Here is a 15,596-nt window from a genome sequence, read left to right as displayed (position 1 = left end):
GGCACATGTCTGGACAGAAACTTTCTTAATTTGCAAGTCTTTATTTTTTAATATATCTTTTTTTATTGAAGATTGACATTTTATGTTCATTCATATTACACGACAACACAATACATTTTGCGCCAAATTCAACACTAATGCCTCAGGAGCCTTTTACTTGTGAGTCCTCTTGACTGAATGAACAGCCCTGTCCCCTTCAGTTTCTTGACTTGTACTTTTAGAAGTGGCACGCTTCTTTTTTTTTTTTTTTATCCCATTCTACCAAACTCAGTATTATCACTTTCCTCCTTGTTGTGCACTCCAGCGTAAACTGCTTTAAGGTGCTGTTTGCAAACATCGCTCTGAACCACAGCTTTACTTGCTTCAGGGCCTTAATCTTTAATTGGGGCTGAGCAGTGTACTCCGGATTTGGCTGCTTTTAGTTGGTTGATTTCTTTTTTGATTTCTGTAACTTTCAAAAAGTCCCATTGTGAAATACCATTGTGACAATGTGCTGCAGTGCATGAAAACCTAAAATTAATGGTAGGGAGAGGGAGGGGGGGTAGGGGGGAAGAGAGAGGGCGGGAGGGTGGGAAGGAGTGAGTGAGGGAGGGAGAGAGGGAGGAGAGAGAGACAGAGAGAGAGAAAACAAAGAAAATATGGTATTTGGGGGCTATGTATTTGCATGGAAAAGATTTTGGCCTTTTAATCAAGTGGGAAGGGGCTCTGTGGTTGGTATCTCAGCCTGTTGATGCTTTGTTGAGTTGCTTGGAACATGCAAGGAAGGAGACCTGAAGCACTCCCGACCAGGTTGCATGTCTCCAAGTTACTGAAATCCCACAGACCTCCTCCCTGTGCCACAAAGTCCTGGGCACTGAGCTCTGCAGTTGTTGCCCACAGGTCGCCAAGTGTCCCAGATTTACTTTCTCAGAGTTGCTAGTTACTGCTACCCCACCTCGACCACTATATTTTCCCCAGATACTTGCTACTGTGGAGCAAGCAGGGCTAAGGAGAGGGAGAGGGGGTGTGCCTATGCAAATTATCTGCCAGTGTGCTTCCTGGGAGGTCATTCCATCTCACCAGCTGACACCTGGGCAGCGGCAGGTAATTTGGAGAACAGACATATCCGGACAGGCCACAGAGCAAAGGCTGGGCCGTTGATTGAGGATCCCTTTAGCCATGTCTCCCTAAGTTACTGAGGTCCAGAAAAATTCCACCCTCAGCTCTCATAGAGAGGTCCTTGGCCGATCAGGGCTGTGAAGGGTCAGGGGGGACTGCACACTGCCTCACCTTTTCACTGCTTTCTGTAGCGGTAATGCTTTTGCAGAAGGGGCCTGTACAAGTGATTTTGTTCTGCGCTGTGCGAAAGTCACATTTATCCACTGACATTAACCAAATTACTTGCGCTGTTCAACGCACATACATGCATAGAAATCATGTTATGTTTTTTGGGGATGGTCTAGAGGGTCCTGCTGATGATTTATTAAGCTGTCTGCTACTCTTGCTTTTACATAGTCTTCCCTGCCCAGGCATGTTTAAGGCATACTGTATGTCCCTCCATTACAATGAAAACTCTGTTGAAAGCACAGAGGTACATAGGAATGGATCTGTTAAGAAATGAAACAAAAAGTCTGGAAAAATGTCGAAACGGGTAGGATTTGGGCTTACAATTAACTGACTCACAGTCAGATGTGCTATCCCCTGACCCACTGATCCCCTTTCCTTTTGTGTAATCCTTTTGTTCTCAGTAGGGTTTTCCAAAGTGGCTTTCAAATAAAAGATCCTAGACCTGCATTTTGTGGCACACATGCCTCATATCCCGTTGCTCTTGATAAACTCACATCATCTCCCACCAATACAAGCTGTAAAAGATTTTCAGGGCTTAGCCAAGCAAACTAGACGCAGGTCGAAGGTTGAGCAATCCTTTAATCAGCAGCAAAGTTAACATTGAAATCAGCCTCAGAATCTCTTAAAGGATGGGCCAACATCTGTTGCTGGCAGCGTGCAAAGGGGCAGCCTGGGTGCTGACACCTTAAGCCATCTCCTGTTCTTGCCTTGTCCTTGATCCAGCCATGGGCCCACATACACTCAGAGGTACAGAGTGTTTCTCATGTCTATGGGTCTGCTGTGATGCTCTCACGCTTGCATCACCCAGCCATCGTGATGGGGAGGGGGTGTCGATTTGCAAGCACCCTTGAGCATGAATCTTTAAATATAATTGGCATTAAACCAAACCCTTTAGGACCAGATCAATAAAGCAGCAAAGAATGCTGATGTATTGCTGTTTGCCGCTTAATTCCATACCATCCGACATCTAAATGGTGTTTGGTCAAACGTTTGCCATATCAAATGTCCTTATGTCAAAGAGCAGAAAGTCCAGAGGTCCTAATCAATGGTTTGGTTGGCTCTCCCTTTGCGCTTGCCTTAAGGCGTCAGCACCAGAGGCTGTCCGATTGCGCCCTGCAAGCAACCAATGTTGGCCCATCCTTTAAGAGATTCTGAGGCTGATTTCAATGTTAATTTTGCTGCTGGTTTAAGGATTGCTCAACCTTCGCCCACGTCTAATTTCCTTGGCTATGCCCTTGAAATATTTTACAGATTGTATTGGTGGGAGATGACGTGGGTTTATCAAGAGCAACGGGATATGAGGCATGTGGGCCATAAAAAACAGGTCTAGGATCTTTTGTATAAGAAAGTCTCTTTAAGTAGGGAACTTTGGACAACACTGCTGAGAGGAAAAGGATTACACAAAAGGCAAGGGGGTCAGTGGGTCAAGGGATAGCACATCTGACTGTGAGTCAGTTTATTGTAAGTCCAAATCCTACCTGTTTCAACATTTTTCCAGGCTTTTTGTTTCATTTCTTAACAGATCCATTCCTATGTGCCTCAGCAACCCATGTACTAATATTGGAATGAAAATGGGAAAATTGAATTTGACCCTGCTTCAAAGGATGACACGCACATTCGTAAAGCATTCACTATTTTTGGCACACGACAGGACAAAAACTTTCTTAATCTGCAAGTCTTTATTTTTGAATACATCTTTTTTAATGAAGATTGAAATTGTATGTTCATTCATTTTACACGACAACACAATACATTTTGCGCCAAATTCAACACTAATGACTCTGGAGCCTTTTACTTGTGAGTCCTATTGACTGAATGAACAGCCCCATCCCCTTCAATTTCTTGACTTGTACTTTTAGAAGTGGCACGCTGCTTTTGTTTTTTTATCCCATTCTACCAAACTCAGTATTAACACTTTCCCCCTTGTTGTGCACTCCAGCGTAAACTGCTTTAAGGTGCTATTTGCAAACATCGCTCTGAACTACAGCTTTACTTGCTTCTAGGCCTTAATCTTTAATTGGGGCTGAGCAGTGTACTCCGGATTTGGCTGCTTTTAGTTGGTTGATTTCTTTTTTGATTTCTGTAACTTTCAAACAGTCCCATTGTGAAATACCATTGTCACAATGTGATGCAGTGCAGGAACACTTAAAATTAATGGTAGGGAGAGGGAGCGGGGGTTGTGGGGGATGGGAAGGAGGGAGGGAGGGAGGAGAGAGAGAGACAGAGAGAGAGAGAAAACAATTAAAAGCCTAAAATCTTTGCCATGCAAACACATAGCCCCCGAATACCATATTTTCTTTATGTGGAAAGGGGCTCTGTGGCTGGTATGGCAGCCTGTTGATGCTTTGTTGAGTTGCTTGGAACGTGCATGGAAGGAGACCTGAAGCACTCCCGACCAGGTTGCATGCCTCCAAGTTACTGAAATCCCACAGACCTCCTCCCTGTGCCACAAAGTTCTGGGCGCTGAGCTCTGCAGTTGTTCCCCACAAGTTGCCAAGCACCCCAGATTTACTAGTTACTACTACCCCACCTCGACCACTATATTTTCCCCAGATACTTGCTACTGTGGAGTAAGCAGGGCTAAGAAAGAGGGAGAGGGGGTTTGCCTATGCAAATCATCTGCCAGTTTGCTTCCTGCGAGGTCATTCCATCTCACCAGCTGACACCTGGGCAGCGGCAGGTAATTTGGAGAACAGACATATATGGACAGGCCACAAAGCAAAGGCTGAGCCGTTGATTGAGGATCCCTTTTGCCATGTCTCCCTAAGTTACCGAGGACCAGAAAATTCCACCCTCAGCTCTCATAGAGAGGTCCTTGGCCGATCGTAGCCGATCAGAGGAGTGAAGTGTCGGAGGTGACTGTACACTGCCTCACCTGCCCTGCTTTCTACAGTGGTAATGCTTTTGCAGAAGGGGCCTGTACAAGAGATTTTGTTCTGCACTGTGGGAAAGTGACATTTATCCACTGACATTAACCAAACTACTTGCGCTGTTCAATGCACATGTATGCAGAGAAATCATTTTATGTTTTTTGGGGAAGGTCTAGAGGGTCCTGCTGGTGATTCTTTTAAGCTGTCTGCTACTCTTGCTTTTACATAGAGTCTTCCCTGCCCAGGAAGGTATACTGTATGTCCCTCCCTTACAATGAAAACTCTGTTCAAAGCACAGAGGTACATAGGAATGGATCTGTTAAGAAATGAGACAAAAAGCCTGGAAAATTTCAAAGCAGGTAGCATTTGGACTTACAATAAACTGACTCACAGTCAAATGTGCTATCATTTGACCCACTGAACCCCTTACCTTTTGTGTCATACTTTTGCTCTCAGTGGGGTTGCCCAAAGTTCCCTTCTTAAAGCGGCTTTCTTTTAAAAAATCCTAGACCTGCTTTTTGTGGCACACATGCCTCATATCCCGTTGCAGTTGATAAAGTCACATCATCTCCCACCAGTACAAGCTGTACAAGATTTCCAGGGCTTATCCTTGCAATCTAGACGTGGGTCGAAGGTTGAGCAATCCTTAAATCAGCTGCAAAGTTAAAATTGAAATCAGCCTGAGAATCCTTTAAAGGATGGTCCAACATCTGTTGCTTACAGGGCTCAATCGGACAGCCTCTGGTGCTGACGCTTTAAGCCACCTCCTGTTCTTGCCTTGTCCTTGTTACAGCCATGGGCCCACATACACTCAGAGGTACAGAGTTTTTCTCATGTCTATGGGTCTGTTGTGATGCTCTCAGGCTTGCATCAGCCAGCCATTGTGATGGGGAGGGGGTGTCATTTTGCAAGCACCCTGGAGCATTAATCTTTATATCTTTAAATATAATTGGCATTAAACTAAAACCCTTTAGGACCAGATCAATACAGCAGCAAAGAATGCTTATTCATTGTTGTTTGCCTCTTCATTTCATATCACCCGATATCTAAATGGTGTTTGGACTTTCTGCCCTCTGACATAAGGACATTTGGTATGGCAAACCTTTGACCAGAGGTCCTAATCAATGGTTTGATTGACTCTCCCTTTGCGCTTGCTTCTGCAACACATGTACTAATATTGGAATGATAATGGGAAAATTAAATTGGCCCCTGCTCTAAAGGATGACACGCACATTCGTAAAGCATTCACTATTTTAGGCACATGTCTGGACAGAAACTTTCTTAATTTGCAAGTCTTTATTTTTTAATATATCTTTTTTTATTGAAGATTGACATTTTATGTTCATTCATATTACACGACAACACAATACATTTTGCGCCAAATTCAACACTAATGCCTCAGGAGCCTTTTACTTGTGAGTCCTCTTGACTGAATGAACAGCCCTGTCCCCTTCAGTTTCTTGACTTGTACTTTTAGAAGTGGCACGCTTCTTTTTTTTTTTTTTTATCCCATTCTACCAAACTCAGTATTATCACTTTCCTCCTTGTTGTGCACTCCAGCGTAAACTGCTTTAAGGTGCTGTTTGCAAACATCGCTCTGAACCACAGCTTTACTTGCTTCAGGGCCTTAATCTTTAATTGGGGCTGAGCAGTGTACTCCGGATTTGGCTGCTTTTAGTTGGTTGATTTCTTTTTTGATTTCTGTAACTTTCAAAAAGTCCCATTGTGAAATACCATTGTGACAATGTGCTGCAGTGCATGAAAACCTAAAATTAATGGTAGGGAGAGGGAGGGGGGGTAGGGGGGAAGAGAGAGGGCGGGAGGGTGGGAAGGAGTGAGTGAGGGAGGGAGAGAGGGAGGAGAGAGAGACAGAGAGAGAGAAAACAAAGAAAATATGGTATTTGGGGGCTATGTATTTGCATGGAAAAGATTTTGGCCTTTTAATCAAGTGGGAAGGGGCTCTGTGGTTGGTATCTCAGCCTGTTGATGCTTTGTTGAGTTGCTTGGAACATGCAAGGAAGGAGACCTGAAGCACTCCCGACCAGGTTGCATGTCTCCAAGTTACTGAAATCCCACAGACCTCCTCCCTGTGCCACAAAGTCCTGGGCACTGAGCTCTGCAGTTGTTGCCCACAGGTCGCCAAGTGTCCCAGATTTACTTTCTCAGAGTTGCTAGTTACTGCTACCCCACCTCGACCACTATATTTTCCCCAGATACTTGCTACTGTGGAGCAAGCAGGGCTAAGGAGAGGGAGAGGGGGTGTGCCTATGCAAATTATCTGCCAGTGTGCTTCCTGGGAGGTCATTCCATCTCACCAGCTGACACCTGGGCAGCGGCAGGTAATTTGGAGAACAGACATATCCGGACAGGCCACAGAGCAAAGGCTGGGCCGTTGATTGAGGATCCCTTTAGCCATGTCTCCCTAAGTTACTGAGGTCCAGAAAAATTCCACCCTCAGCTCTCATAGAGAGGTCCTTGGCCGATCAGGGCTGTGAAGGGTCAGGGGGGACTGCACACTGCCTCACCTTTTCACTGCTTTCTGTAGCGGTAATGCTTTTGCAGAAGGGGCCTGTACAAGTGATTTTGTTCTGCGCTGTGCGAAAGTCACATTTATCCACTGACATTAACCAAATTACTTGCGCTGTTCAACGCACATACATGCATAGAAATCATGTTATGTTTTTTGGGGATGGTCTAGAGGGTCCTGCTGATGATTTATTAAGCTGTCTGCTACTCTTGCTTTTACATAGTCTTCCCTGCCCAGGCATGTTTAAGGCATACTGTATGTCCCTCCATTACAATGAAAACTCTGTTGAAAGCACAGAGGTACATAGGAATGGATCTGTTAAGAAATGAAACAAAAAGTCTGGAAAAATGTCGAAACGGGTAGGATTTGGGCTTACAATTAACTGACTCACAGTCAGATGTGCTATCCCCTGACCCACTGATCCCCTTTCCTTTTGTGTAATCCTTTTGTTCTCAGTAGGGTTTTCCAAAGTGGCTTTCAAATAAAAGATCCTAGACCTGCATTTTGTGGCACACATGCCTCATATCCCGTTGCTCTTGATAAACTCACATCATCTCCCACCAATACAAGCTGTAAAAGATTTTCAGGGCTTAGCCAAGCAAACTAGACGCAGGTCGAAGGTTGAGCAATCCTTTAATCAGCAGCAAAGTTAACATTGAAATCAGCCTCAGAATCTCTTAAAGGATGGGCCAACATCTGTTGCTGGCAGCGTGCAAAGGGGCAGCCTGGGTGCTGACACCTTAAGCCATCTCCTGTTCTTGCCTTGTCCTTGATCCAGCCATGGGCCCACATACACTCAGAGGTACAGAGTGTTTCTCATGTCTATGGGTCTGCTGTGATGCTCTCACGCTTGCATCACCCAGCCATCGTGATGGGGAGGGGGTGTCGATTTGCAAGCACCCTTGAGCATGAATCTTTAAATATAATTGGCATTAAACCAAACCCTTTAGGACCAGATCAATAAAGCAGCAAAGAATGCTGATGTATTGCTGTTTGCCGCTTAATTCCATACCATCCGACATCTAAATGGTGTTTGGTCAAACGTTTGCCATATCAAATGTCCTTATGTCAAAGAGCAGAAAGTCCAGAGGTCCTAATCAATGGTTTGGTTGGCTCTCCCTTTGCGCTTGCCTTAAGGCGTCAGCACCAGAGGCTGTCCGATTGCGCCCTGCAAGCAACCAATGTTGGCCCATCCTTTAAGAGATTCTGAGGCTGATTTCAATGTTAATTTTGCTGCTGGTTTAAGGATTGCTCAACCTTCGCCCACGTCTAATTTCCTTGGCTATGCCCTTGAAATATTTTACAGATTGTATTGGTGGGAGATGACGTGGGTTTATCAAGAGCAACGGGATATGAGGCATGTGGGCCATAAAAAACAGGTCTAGGATCTTTTGTATAAGAAAGTCTCTTTAAGTAGGGAACTTTGGACAACACTGCTGAGAGGAAAAGGATTACACAAAAGGCAAGGGGGTCAGTGGGTCAAGGGATAGCACATCTGACTGTGAGTCAGTTTATTGTAAGTCCAAATCCTACCTGTTTCAACATTTTTCCAGGCTTTTTGTTTCATTTCTTAACAGATCCATTCCTATGTGCCTCAGCAACCCATGTACTAATATTGGAATGAAAATGGGAAAATTGAATTTGACCCTGCTTCAAAGGATGACACGCACATTCGTAAAGCATTCACTATTTTTGGCACACGACAGGACAAAAACTTTCTTAATCTGCAAGTCTTTATTTTTGAATACATCTTTTTTAATGAAGATTGAAATTGTATGTTCATTCATTTTACACGACAACACAATACATTTTGCGCCAAATTCAACACTAATGACTCTGGAGCCTTTTACTTGTGAGTCCTATTGACTGAATGAACAGCCCCATCCCCTTCAATTTCTTGACTTGTACTTTTAGAAGTGGCACGCTGCTTTTGTTTTTTTATCCCATTCTACCAAACTCAGTATTAACACTTTCCCCCTTGTTGTGCACTCCAGCGTAAACTGCTTTAAGGTGCTATTTGCAAACATCGCTCTGAACTACAGCTTTACTTGCTTCTAGGCCTTAATCTTTAATTGGGGCTGAGCAGTGTACTCCGGATTTGGCTGCTTTTAGTTGGTTGATTTCTTTTTTGATTTCTGTAACTTTCAAACAGTCCCATTGTGAAATACCATTGTCACAATGTGATGCAGTGCAGGAACACTTAAAATTAATGGTAGGGAGAGGGAGCGGGGGTTGTGGGGGATGGGAAGGAGGGAGGGAGGGAGGAGAGAGAGAGACAGAGAGAGAGAGAAAACAATTAAAAGCCTAAAATCTTTGCCATGCAAACACATAGCCCCCGAATACCATATTTTCTTTATGTGGAAAGGGGCTCTGTGGCTGGTATGGCAGCCTGTTGATGCTTTGTTGAGTTGCTTGGAACGTGCATGGAAGGAGACCTGAAGCACTCCCGACCAGGTTGCATGCCTCCAAGTTACTGAAATCCCACAGACCTCCTCCCTGTGCCACAAAGTTCTGGGCGCTGAGCTCTGCAGTTGTTCCCCACAAGTTGCCAAGCACCCCAGATTTACTAGTTACTACTACCCCACCTCGACCACTATATTTTCCCCAGATACTTGCTACTGTGGAGTAAGCAGGGCTAAGAAAGAGGGAGAGGGGGTTTGCCTATGCAAATCATCTGCCAGTTTGCTTCCTGCGAGGTCATTCCATCTCACCAGCTGACACCTGGGCAGCGGCAGGTAATTTGGAGAACAGACATATATGGACAGGCCACAAAGCAAAGGCTGAGCCGTTGATTGAGGATCCCTTTTGCCATGTCTCCCTAAGTTACCGAGGACCAGAAAATTCCACCCTCAGCTCTCATAGAGAGGTCCTTGGCCGATCGTAGCCGATCAGAGGAGTGAAGTGTCGGAGGTGACTGTACACTGCCTCACCTGCCCTGCTTTCTACAGTGGTAATGCTTTTGCAGAAGGGGCCTGTACAAGAGATTTTGTTCTGCACTGTGGGAAAGTGACATTTATCCACTGACATTAACCAAACTACTTGCGCTGTTCAATGCACATGTATGCAGAGAAATCATTTTATGTTTTTTGGGGAAGGTCTAGAGGGTCCTGCTGGTGATTCTTTTAAGCTGTCTGCTACTCTTGCTTTTACATAGAGTCTTCCCTGCCCAGGAAGGTATACTGTATGTCCCTCCCTTACAATGAAAACTCTGTTCAAAGCACAGAGGTACATAGGAATGGATCTGTTAAGAAATGAGACAAAAAGCCTGTAAAATTTCAAAGCAGGCAGCATTTGGACTTACAATAAACTGACTCACAGTCAAATGTGCTATCATTTGACCCACTGAACCCCTTACCTTTTGTGTCATACTTTTGCTCTCAGTGGGGTTGCCCAAAGTTCCCTTCTTAAAGCGGCTTTCTTTTAAAAAATCCTAGACCTGCTTTTTGTGGCACACATGCCTCATATCCCGTTGCAGTTGATAAAGTCACATCATCTCCCACCAGTACAAGCTGTACAAGATTTCCAGGGCTTATCCTTGCAATCTAGACGTGGGTCGAAGGTTGAGCAATCCTTAAATCAGCTGCAAAGTTAAAATTGAAATCAGCCTGAGAATCCTTTAAAGGATGGTCCAACATCTGTTGCTTACAGGGCTCAATCGGACAGCCTCTGGTGCTGACGCTTTAAGCCACCTCCTGTTCTTGCCTTGTCCTTGTTACAGCCATGGGCCCACATACACTCAGAGGTACAGAGTTTTTCTCATGTCTATGGGTCTGTTGTGATGCTCTCAGGCTTGCATCAGCCAGCCATTGTGATGGGGAGGGGGTGTCATTTTGCAAGCACCCTGGAGCATTAATCTTTATATCTTTAAATATAATTGGCATTAAACTAAAACCCTTTAGGACCAGATCAATACAGCAGCAAAGAATGCTTATTCATTGTTGTTTGCCTCTTCATTTCATATCACCCGATATCTAAATGGTGTTTGGACTTTCTGCCCTCTGACATAAGGACATTTGGTATGGCAAACCTTTGACCAGAGGTCCTAATCAATGGTTTGATTGACTCTCCCTTTGCGCTTGCTTCTGCAACACATGTACTAATATTGGAATGATAATGGGAAAATTAAATTGGCCCCTGCTCTAAAGGATGACACGCACATTCGTAAAGCATTCACTATTTTAGGCACATGTCTGGACAGAAACTTTCTTAATTTGCAAGTCTTTATTTTTTAATATATCTTTTTTTATTGAAGATTGACATTTTATGTTCATTCATATTACACGACAACACAATACATTTTGCGCCAAATTCAACACTAATGCCTCAGGAGCCTTTTACTTGTGAGTCCTCTTGACTGAATGAACAGCCCTGTCCCCTTCAGTTTCTTGACTTGTACTTTTAGAAGTGGCACGCTTCTTTTTTTTTTTTTTTTATCCCATTCTACCAAACTCAGTATTATCACTTTCCTCCTTGTTGTGCACTCCAGCGTAAACTGCTTTAAGGTGCTGTTTGCAAACATCGCTCTGAACCACAGCTTTACTTGCTTCAGGGCCTTAATCTTTAATTGGGGCTGAGCAGTGTACTCCGGATTTGGCTGCTTTTAGTTGGTTGATTTCTTTTTTGATTTCTGTAACTTTCAAAAAGTCCCATTGTGAAATACCATTGTGACAATGTGCTGCAGTGCATGAAAACCTAAAATTAATGGTAGGGAGAGGGAGGGGGGTAGGGGGGAAGAGAGAGGGCGGGAGGGTGGGAAGGAGTGAGTGAGGGAGGGAGAGAGGGAGGAGAGAGAGACAGAGAGAGAGAAAACAAAGAAAATATGGTATTTGGGGGCTATGTATTTGCATGGAAAAGATTTTGGCCTTTTAATCAAGTGGGAAGGGGCTCTGTGGTTGGTATCTCAGCCTGTTGATGCTTTGTTGAGTTGCTTGGAACATGCAAGGAAGGAGACCTGAAGCACTCCCGACCAGGTTGCATGTCTCCAAGTTACTGAAATCCCACAGACCTCCTCCCTGTGCCACAAAGTCCTGGGCACTGAGCTCTGCAGTTGTTGCCCACAGGTCGCCAAGTGTCCCAGATTTACTTTCTCAGAGTTGCTAGTTACTGCTACCCCACCTCGACCACTATATTTTCCCCAGATACTTGCTACTGTGGAGCAAGCAGGGCTAAGGAGAGGGAGAGGGGGTGTGCCTATGCAAATTATCTGCCAGTGTGCTTCCTGGGAGGTCATTCCATCTCACCAGCTGACACCTGGGCAGCGGCAGGTAATTTGGAGAACAGACATATCCGGACAGGCCACAGAGCAAAGGCTGGGCCGTTGATTGAGGATCCCTTTAGCCATGTCTCCCTAAGTTACTGAGGTCCAGAAAAATTCCACCCTCAGCTCTCATAGAGAGGTCCTTGGCCGATCGTGGCCGATCAGGGCTGTGAAGGGTCAGGGGGGACTGCACACTGCCTCACCTTTTCACTGCTTTCTGTAGCGGTAATGCTTTTGCAGAAGGGGCCTGTACAAGTGATTTTGTTCTGCGCTGTGCGAAAGTCACATTTATCCACTGACATTAACCAAATTACTTGCGCTGTTCAACGCACATACATGCATAGAAATCATGTTATGTTTTTTGGGGAAGGTCTAGAGGGTCCTGCTGATGATTTATTAAGCTGTCTGCTACTCTTGCTTTTACATAGTCTTCCCTGCCCAGGCATGTTTAAGGCATACTGTATGTCCCTCCATTACAATGAAAACTCTGTTGAAAGCACAGAGGTACATAGGAATGGATCTGTTAAGAAATGAAACAAAAAGTCTGGAAAAATGTCGAAACGGGTAGGATTTGGGCTTACAATTAACTGACTCACAGTCAGATGTGCTATCCCCTGACCCACTGATCCCCTTTCCTTTTGTGTAATCCTTTTGTTCTCAGTAGGGTTTTCCAAAGTGGCTTTCAAATAAAAGATCCTAGACCTGCATTTTGTGGCACACATGCCTCATATCCCGTTGCTCTTGATAAACTCACATCATCTCCCACCAATACAAGCTGTAAAAGATTTTCAGGGCTTAGCCAAGCAAACTAGACGCAGGTCGAAGGTTGAGCAATCCTTTAATCAGCAGCAAAGTTAACATTGAAATCAGCCTCAGAATCTCTTAAAGGATTGGCCAACATCTGTTGCTGGCAGCGTGCAAAGGGGCAGCCTGGGTGCTGACACCTTAAGCCATCTCCTGTTCTTGCCTTGTCCTTGATCCAGCCATGGGCCCACATACACTCAGAGGTACAGAGTGTTTCTCATGTCTATGGGTCTGCTGTGATGCTCTCACGCTTGCATCACCCAGCCATCGTGATGGGGAGGGGGTGTCGATTTGCAAGCACCCTTGAGCATGAATCTTTAAATATAATTGGCATTAAACCAAACCCTTTAGGACCAGATCAATAAAGCAGCAAAGAATGCTGATGTATTGCTGTTTGCCGCTTAATTCCATACCATCCGACATCTAAATGGTGTTTGGTCAAACGTTTGCCATATCAAATGTCCTTATGTCAAAGAGCAGAAAGTCCAGAGGTCCTAATCAATGGTTTGGTTGGCTCTCCCTTTGCGCTTGCCTTAAGGCGTCAGCACCAGAGGCTGTCCGATTGCGCCCTGCAAGCAACCAATGTTGGCCCATCCTTTAAGAGATTCTGAGGCTGATTTCAATGTTAATTTTGCTGCTGGTTTAAGGATTGCTCAACCTTCGGCCCACGTCTAATTTCCTTGGCTATGCCCTTGAAATATTTTACAGATTGTATTGGTGGGAGATGACGTGGGTTTATCAAGAGCAACGGGATATGAGGCATGTGGGCCATAAAAAACAGGTCTAGGATCTTTTGTATAAGAAAGTCTCTTTAAGTAGGGAACTTTGGACAACACTGCTGAGAGGAAAAGGATTACACAAAAGGCAAGGGGGTCAGTGGGTCAAGGGATAGCACATCTGACTGTGAGTCAGTTTATTGTAAGTCCAAATCCTACCTGTTTCAACATTTTTCCAGGCTTTTTGTTTCATTTCTTAACAGATCCATTCCTATGTGCCTCAGCAACCCATGTACTAATATTGGAATGAAAATGGGAAAATTGAATTTGACCCTGCTTCAAAGGATGACACGCACATTCGTAAAGCATTCACTATTTTTGGCACACGACAGGACAAAAACTTTCTTAATCTGCAAGTCTTTATTTTTGAATACATCTTTTTTAATGAAGATTGAAATTGTATGTTCATTCATTTTACACGACAACACAATACATTTTGCGCCAAATTCAACACTAATGACTCTGGAGCCTTTTACTTGTGAGTCCTATTGACTGAATGAACAGCCCCATCCCCTTCAATTTCTTGACTTGTACTTTTAGAAGTGGCACGCTGCTTTTGTTTTTTTATCCCATTCTACCAAACTCAGTATTAACACTTTCCCCCTTGTTGTGCACTCCAGCGTAAACTGCTTTAAGGTGCTATTTGCAAACATCGCTCTGAACTACAGCTTTACTTGCTTCTAGGCCTTAATCTTTAATTGGGGCTGAGCAGTGTACTCCGGATTTGGCTGCTTTTAGTTGGTTGATTTCTTTTTTGATTTCTGTAACTTTCAAACAGTCCCATTGTGAAATACCATTGTCACAATGTGATGCAGTGCAGGAAAACTTAAAATTAATGGTAGGGAGAGGGAGAGGGAGCGGGGGTTGTGGGGGATGGGAAGGAGGGAGGGAGGGAGGAGAGAGAGACAGAGAGAGAGAAAACAATTAAAAGCCTAAAATCTTTGCCATGCAAACACATAGCCCCCGAATACCATATTTTCTTTATGTGGAAAGGGGCTCTGTGGCTGGTATGGCAGCCTGTTGATGCTTTGTTGAGTTGCTTGGAACGTGCATGGAAGGAGACCTGAAGCACTCCCGACCAGGTTGCATGCCTCCAAGTTACTGAAATCCCACAGACCTCCTCCATGTGCCACAAAGTTCTGGGCGCTGAGCTCTGCAGTTGTTCCCCACAAGTTGCCAAGCACCCCAGATTTACTAGTTACTACTACCCCACCTCGACCACTATATTTTCCCCAGATACTTGCTACTGTGGAGTAAGCAGGGCTAAGAAAGAGGGAGAGGGGGTTTGCCTATGCAAATCATCTGCCAGTTTGCTTCCTGCGAGGTCATTCCATCTCACCAGCTGACACCTGGGCAGCGGCAGGTAATTTGGAGAACAGACATATATGGACAGGCCACAAAGCAAAGGCTGAGCCGTTGATTGAGGATCCCTTTTGCCATGTCTCCCTAAGTTACCGAGGACCAGAAAATTCCACCCTCAGCTCTCATAGAGAGGTCCTTGGCCGATCGTAGCCGATCAGAGGAGTGAAGTGTCGGAGGTGACTGTACACTGCCTCACCTGCCCTGCTTTCTACAGTGGTAATGCTTTTGCAGAAGGGGCCTGTACAAGAGATTTTGTTCTGCACTGTGGGAAAGTGACATTTATCCACTGACATTAACCAAACTACTTGCGCTGTTCAATGCACATGTATGCAGAGAAATCATTTTATGTTTTTTGGGGAAGGTCTAGAGGGTCCTGCTGGTGATTCTTTTAAGCTGTCTGCTACTCTTGCTTTTACATAGAGTCTTCCCTGCCCAGGAAGGTATACTGTATGTCCCTCCCTTACAATGAAAACTCTGTTCAAAGCACAGAGGTACATAGGAATGGATCTGTTAAGAAATGAGACAAAAAGCCTGTAAAATTTCAAAGCAGGTAGCATTTGGACTTACAATAAACTGACTCACAGTCAAATGTGCTATCATTTGACCCACTGAACCCCTTACCTTTTGTGTCATACTTTTGCTCTCAGTGGGGTTGCCCAAAGTTCCCTTCTTAA

At 44.6% G+C, this 15,596-nt stretch overlaps 2 non-coding genes across 2 annotated transcripts; both read left to right on the top strand.

The window, feature by feature from the left end:
* The first annotated feature begins 5,345 nt into the window (after window positions 1–5,345).
* Window positions 5,346–5,452, top strand: LOC138568075 (U6 spliceosomal RNA). The gene has a single exon (XR_011302448.1). It is a non-coding gene; the product is annotated as a U6 spliceosomal RNA (small nuclear RNA).
* Window positions 5,453–10,797: 5,345 nt separating this feature from the next.
* On the top strand, window positions 10,798–10,904 carry LOC138568074 (U6 spliceosomal RNA). Its single transcript, XR_011302447.1, has one exon. It is a non-coding gene; the product is annotated as a U6 spliceosomal RNA (small nuclear RNA).
* The last annotated feature ends 4,692 nt before the right edge of the window (window positions 10,905–15,596 follow it).

The sequence above is a fragment of the Ambystoma mexicanum genome, chromosome 2p, assembly GCF_040938575.1.
Source record: "Ambystoma mexicanum isolate Mex_15411 chromosome 2p, UKY_AmexF1_1, whole genome shotgun sequence".
Taxonomy (NCBI): Eukaryota; Metazoa; Chordata; class Amphibia; order Caudata; family Ambystomatidae; genus Ambystoma; species Ambystoma mexicanum.
This window is presented reverse-complemented; position numbering and strand designations above follow the sequence as displayed.